Source organism: Triturus cristatus, chromosome 4_2 (genome assembly GCF_964204655.1).
Source record: "Triturus cristatus chromosome 4_2, aTriCri1.1, whole genome shotgun sequence".
In the NCBI taxonomy this organism is placed as follows: Eukaryota; Metazoa; Chordata; class Amphibia; order Caudata; family Salamandridae; genus Triturus; species Triturus cristatus.
The window spans coordinates 940,542,580-940,549,533 of NC_140586.1; the positions used below are offsets into that span (position 1 = coordinate 940,542,580).

Below are 6,954 nucleotides of genomic sequence, written 5' to 3' on the forward strand. Positions count from 1 at the left end.
ACACTAATTCTAGTGTTCTTCATCGTCACGCGATCCGAGTGATCCACCACCAAGAGTCACAGGCAACTTTTTGAAAGCGTTCGCCCACCTGCGGGCGCAGGAGAGGCGGGAGGAAGGCGACGCCGTCCGTTCGCCGCCCGCGCGGCAAGACGGCCCGGGCGCCCCATTCAAGGCTTCCCCTCTGGGAGTCAGACAGCACCGTCGGGAGCAAAAAAAACATTGCCAGGCGCTTGGCCCAGGAGCCCGCCCTGACCCACCCACCCGGGGGCGAGGGAGGGGGTTCCCGGAGCGACGGGGGCAGGCAGCCCCGCAGCCGCCGGTCCCTCCCGGGGTAACCCAGGAGGGACCATGCGAGTCTTCAAACCCCTCAGCCTAGCCACACGGGACCGGGTTGGACCGGGTACCTGGCAACGAGGGAGGGTCACTCCACCTGCACATCAGCCGTCCGTCACCGGACGGCCCCGAGCCGTGCCAGCAGTCTGGCGATCAGTGTAGGAGAGTAGGGTCTGCTTCCTATGGTCACCCCCACTTTTTGCTTTTTGCTTCACTGGTTTTCGACTTAGATGTGGCTGTGCGCCTGCTAATCAGACCCACAGCCCAGCTGTTCTCTCTCTAAATTCACACTATGTACTTTAGGTACATAACCCAATTGGTAAGGATCACCTTACAGGGCCCTGTACAGTGTACCTTAGGTACCCAGGGCATAGGTGTACCCTAGCCCTACCAGGGGCTGCAGCATGTATTATGCCACCCCTGGCTGGCCTCCCATCATGACAACTGGCTGATCACTCAGCTGGGGCAAGGTCGTGTAATCACCCCTTGCTTAGGTATAGTATTCCTATACCTACCTTATATATAGGCACATAGGTAACCTTTAAGCCACTCCTATGGCAGGCCTTAACAATCCTGGAGGCAGAGTGCTTGGTAACATGTGAGATGGTGCTCGAGCATGAGCTGAGCCTGTCTGCAGCTTTCGGAACCATGTCCTGTTCTATGATATCGCCTACCATATACTCTTAAAGTGCCTTATAATCCTCGCGGTTATGGTAACTATGGTTTGGCTTTATCAAAACATGTTGTGTAAGGTGTCTAACACTTTGGAATACTACCCCCACACCATTTCTGGCGATGAGGATAGCATTCCCTCCTTCTAGAGGGAGAAGACATGTTAAAATCCTACTTACCCGGTTAAAGTTAACCAGAGCCCCAGCATCACAAAATGGATGCTGCTGCCTCGGACACAAGTCTGACCTCCTGCTGCTGGGAGTCCTTCCAGCGAGGGAGGCTTGGAAAATAGGTTTTCTGCCTGGGGAGGTGCTAGCACCACCCCAGACAGGACTTAGTGTATTGGGGCAGGGAGGGATGAAAGAAACGAGACACTGCCTGGGGCACACAAGTTGTCCCATGCATAGCCCGGTTCAAACCGGTGCTGGGGCACTCCAACCCCAGCCCTGGCGCGAAACTGTACAAAGGGAAGGGGGTGTAACCACCCCCCTCCCTGGTCCCACCCATAGGAGGGACCTAGCAGGTAACCCAGCCCCCCAGATTAGTATAAGAGTGGGAGCTGAGTCCCTAGGACTTTGGATTATCCTGAACTGAAACTAGACACTAAACTCTGGACCTTCGACATTCGACAACAAGAAGACTGAAGAATCTCCCTTGTGGACAAGGAGTGGCCCCTCTGTGCAAATAGGCACCAACAAGCGACCTGCCATTTGCTTTGCCCAAGTTCTATGAGGAACCGACTGCAGAGCCGGACCAGCGCCTTGACCTCCAGACTTCTCTGACCCTGATCCACATCCACAGCCAAGCTGAGATCCGTGGAGGCGACGAGAGACGTGGGACCGGCTACCTGGGAAAATTGGCGAGTAGCTTCCAGCGCAGCTTCTGAGGTATCCTCGAAGTTGTGCTCTGGAGATTGAGAAGCCCCAACCCCGAGCACCATCTGCACCGAAGATCAGCCCTCCACACTCCACGAGTTCTGCGTGGGGCCCTTCTGCATTTTCCTGCTCAACGCGTCTGTCCGGTTGCTGGCCCGTTGGCTAGTAGCCTCAGTGACGACGAACCCTTAACTTTCCACCGCTGGTTTGGCTCCTCCAGACTGGCCCTTGCTTCCCTGTGAAAGAGAAGCACCACAGACCTTCCTGGTCTGCATCTGAAGCGAATTTCCCTTTCCGTGTGGGTTTCCTTTGCCAAGGCTTGTTGACTCCAATCGGGACGTCGACTCCGCCATCAGCAAGATCCTTTGTGGGACAGCTTGTACCCTGGTTCTGGTTGTCCTCGACGCATCCTGGTCCATGCAGCTGCAGAGACAAGCTTCAAGACATCACCTGTGTTCTGCACAACATCGCCTGGTTCCTTCCTGGTCCCACACGGTCACTGGCTAGTGACCCAGACTTTGTCCCCTCTGCTTGCAGGTGTTCTTCCTTCAAGATCCATCCTTGGATCCACCGGACATCTTTCTCCTGGCCGCCTGCCAGCATCTGTTCTTCAGGCATCCATAGGATCCAGCGACGACACCCGACACATCTTCACACCTATGCACCCATCTCCTGTGGGTGAGGTAAAGCGAGTACTCCGGTGCTCCAGTGGATATTGACTATCCAAGTGTCTAAGTCTTTAGTTGCTTCCTCCTAGTTACTTCGGAAGTGTCCTTATTCTTCATATTTCTAACTGTTACATTCCCATTGACTTTAATGTAACCCGCGTGTGTGTTACCACACTGCACACGCCTCCCGTGGGCCTCCCACTTCCTAACTACTGGTAGGGTAGTGTAGCCCCAGCGATTCCCTAGGCCCTAGGCCTACTCCCTGTTCGTGACGTGGTACTTATACCGCTTTCTTAGTATATGGTTTGCGTGGCCCCTGGGCCTAACTGTATTTTCCTGTGTAACTTAACGTATGCTGTGAGAAGTTGGCCTGATATATGATGTCACTAGTTCTAGTGTACACCCTGTATCAGTCCAAACAACCCTTATGGTGATTGGTTGTAAAGTCAACCTTATAGACCAGCTATCCTAGTGGTAGCATGGACAAGAGCAGTCTTGGGCTAAACTCTGTATGGCATGTGAAGCCAGCTGTTATACCATTTGCAACCCCTTGAATACCAAATGAAAGGACACCACAACAGATATATTATAAAAGTAGAATGTATTTATTCTAGTCAAAACACCCTCAGCACTCTTTATGAGATTCGAGGTAAGTACAACACAGTCTTATTCAAGCATACATAAGTCACACAGGTAAGTAATACAGTTAGGCCCTAGGGGCCACGCAAACCATATACTAAGTAAGTGGTATAAGAACCACTGTCACGAACACAGGATAGGCCTAGGGAATCGCTGGGGCTACACTATCCTATCAGTGACTAGGCAGTGGGAGGCCCACGGGATTCAGGTGCAGAGTGGAAACACTCATGCGTAATACGTTAAAGTCGATAGAAATAGTAGTATTTAGTAATTAAGAGTTTTAGGACACTTCGGAAGGAACTAGGAGTTAGAGACTTGGAAACTAGACACTTGGATAGTCCACTACCCTTGTGAGAACCGGAGTACTCAAGTTACCTAGCCCACGGGCTGCGGGTGCATAGGTGTGAACTTGCGTCGGGTTTCATCGTCGACTCCTATGGATGCCTGACGAAAGTTGCTGACAGGCAGTCAGTGAAGAGTGTCCGGTGGATTCCAAGGATGGAATCAGGAAGGAGGATACCTGCAAGCAGAGGGGACAGAGTCTAGGTCACCAGCCAGGAGCCGGGAAGGAACCAGGAAGGAACCAGGCGATGTCGTGAAGATGCAGGTGAAGAGGTGAAGCTTGTCGCAGCAGCCACGGGTACCAGGAGGCGTCGAGGATGACCAGCACCAGGCGGCGAGCTGTCCCACGAAGGCTCTTGCTGTCGGCGTCGTCGATGTCGAGTTAGGACCCAACAAGCCTTGGCAAGCGTAACCCACGCAGGATGGAGGACTTGCTTCTGTCGTAGACCAGGAAGGTCTGGGGTGCTTCCCTTTCCCAGGGGAGCGGGTGCCAGTCTGGAGGAGCCGGACCAGCAAGGCAAAATTGAAGGTTCGTCGTCACAGAGGTCACTAGCCAACGGGCCAGCAACTGGACAACACGTCGAGCAACTCAGGTGCAGAAGGGCCCCACGCCGAACACGTGAAGTGTGGGGAGATGATCTTCTTTGCAGATGATGCTCGGGATTGGGGCTTCTCAATTCCCCAAGCACAGCCTCAAGCAAGCCTCAGAAGTCGCGCTAGTCAGTTACTAGCCACTTTTCCCAAGTCGCCGGTCCCACGTCCCTCGTCGCCTCCATGGGTCTCAGCCTTGCTGTAGATGTGGATCTGGTTCAGAGGTGTCTGGAAGTCATGGCGCTGGTCAGTCTCTGCAGTCGTCCCTCGTAGGATCAGTCGCAAAGCAAGCAGCGGTCGCTGGATGGTGCCTGGTTGCCCAGGGTGGTCACTCCTTGGCCACAAGGGAGATTCTTCAGTCTTCTTCCGTAGTAGAATGTCGAAGGACCAGAGTTTCTGTTCAAGATGCAGGTTCAGGATAATCTAAAGTCCTAGGGACTCAGCTCCCACTCTTATACTAATCTGGGGGGCTGGGTTATCTGCTAGGTCCCTCCTATGGGTGGGACCAGGGAGGGGGGTGGTTACACCCCCTTCCCTTTGTCCAGTTTCGCACCAGGACTGGGGCTGGAGTGCCCCAGCACTGGTTTGAACTGGACTATGCATGGGACACCTTGTGTGCCCCAGGCAGTGTCTCGTTTCATTCATCCCTCCCTGCCCCAATACACTAAGGCCTGTCTAGGGTGGTGCTAGCACCTCCCAAGGCAGGAAACCTATTGTCCAAGCCTCCCTCGCTGGAAGGTCTCCCAGCAGCAGGAGGTCAGACTCGTGTCTGTGGCAGCAGCGTCCATTTTGTGACGCTGGGGCTCTGGTTAACTTTAACCGGGTAGTAGGTCTTCAACATGTCTTCTCCCTCTAGAAGGGAGGAATACTATCCTCACCTCCAGAAATGGTGTGGGGGTAGTACTCCAAAGTGTTAGACACCTTACATGACATGTTTTGATAAAGCCAAACCATAGTTACCATAACCGCGAGGATTATAAGGCACTTTAAGAGTATATGGTAGGCGATATCATAGAACAGCTATAAGGACATGGTTCCGAAAGCTGCAGACAGGCTCAGCTCATGCTAGAGCACCATCTCACATGTTACCAAGCACTCTGCCTTCAGGATTGTTAAGGCCTGCCATAGGAGTGACTGATAGGTTACCCATGTGTCTTTATATAAGGTAGGTATAGGAATACTACACCTAAGCAAAGGGTGATTACACGACCTTGCCCCAGCTGAGTGATCAGCCAGTTGTGTCATAATGGAAGGCCAGCCAGGGGTGGCATAATACATGCTGCAGCCCCTGGTAGGCCTAGGGTACACCTATGCCCTGGGTACCTAAGGTACACTGTACAGGGTCCAAAAAGGTGATCCTTACCAATTGGGTTATGCACCTAAGTGCATAGTGAATTTAAAGAGAGAACAGCTGGGCTGTGGGTCTGATTAGCAGGCCCACAGCCACATCTAAGTCGAAAACCAGTGAAGCAAAAGCAAAAAGTGGGGGTGAACATAGAAAGCAGATCCTACTCTCCTACACAACCACCCCCCCCCCCAAACTTAGGGACATTAAACTAACCTTGACCAGTTGAGCCTTCATGTTCTAAGTGGAAATATCTGGAGAGTCCATCTGCATTGGCATGGTCAGTCCCAGGTCTATGTTCCACTGTGAAGTCCATCCCCTGTAGGGAAATGGACCACCTAAGAAGTTTGGGATTTTCACCCTTCATCTGATTTAGCCACAAGAGGGGCTTATGGTCTGTCTGAATCTTGAAGTGAGGGCCAAACAGGTATGGCCTCAGCTTCTTCAGGGCCCAAACCCCAGCAAAGGCCTCCCTCTCAATAGCTGACCAACGTTTCTCTCTAGGGGTCAGCCTTCTACTAATAAAAGCAATGGGCTGGTCTTGACCATCTACATTCAGTTGTGAAAGAACAGCTCCCACACCCAACTCAGAAGAATCTGTCTGGACAATGAACTCTTTGAAGTAGTCTGGACTTCTCAGAATAGGTGCAGTGCACATGGCCTGCTTCAGGTCATCAAATGCTTTCTGACAGCTTCCTGTCCACTGAACTTTCTTTGGCATCTTCTTAGAGGTCAAGTCATTAAGTGGTGTCACAATGGACCCATAGTGCTTAACAAACTTTCTGTAGTACCCAGTCAGGCCCAAGAAAGCTCTGACCTGAGTCTGGGTAATTGGAGGAGTCCAGTTGTTTATGGTCTGGATCTTGCTCTCCAGTGGTTGAACCTGACCCCCACCTACTAGGTGGCCCAGGTACACAACCTTGCTCTGCCCTATCTGGCACTTAGTGACCTTGATAGTGAGGCCTGCGTTTTGCAGGGCCTCTAAAACATTCCTCAGGTGGACCAGGTGATCCTCCCAGGTGGAGCTAAAGACAGCAATATCATCAAGATAAGCTGCACAGTAGTCATCCAGACCTGTAAGGACTTGATTCACCAACCTTTGGAAAGTGGCAGGTGCATTCTTCAAACCAAAGGGCAATACCACAAATTGATAATGTCCTCCTGGGGTCGAGAAAGCAGTTTTGGTCTGATTTGCCAGTAGCCTGCTGTCAGGTCAAATGTATTTAAAAACTTGGCAGCTGCCAATCTGTCAATGAGCTCATCTGCCCTAGGTATTGGGTGGGCATCTATCCTAGTGACAGCATTGAGACCTCTGTAATCCACGCAAAACCTCATCTCTCTCTTACCATCTTGGGTGTGAGGTTTTGGCACAAGAACTACAGGACTAGCCCAAGGGCTCTCTGAAGGTTCAATGACTCCCAGCTCCAACATCTTTTATACCTCAACTTTTATGCAGTCCCTGACATGGTCAGGATGCCTGTAGATTTTA

The 6,954-nt window shown here is 52.0% G+C and overlaps 1 pseudogene; it reads right to left on the reverse strand.

The window, feature by feature from the left end:
* LOC146839000 (5.8S ribosomal RNA) overlaps nucleotides 1-58 on the reverse strand; it is a 144-nt pseudogene extending 86 nt beyond the window's left edge.
* Nucleotides 59-6,954: the final 6,896 nt, after the last annotated feature.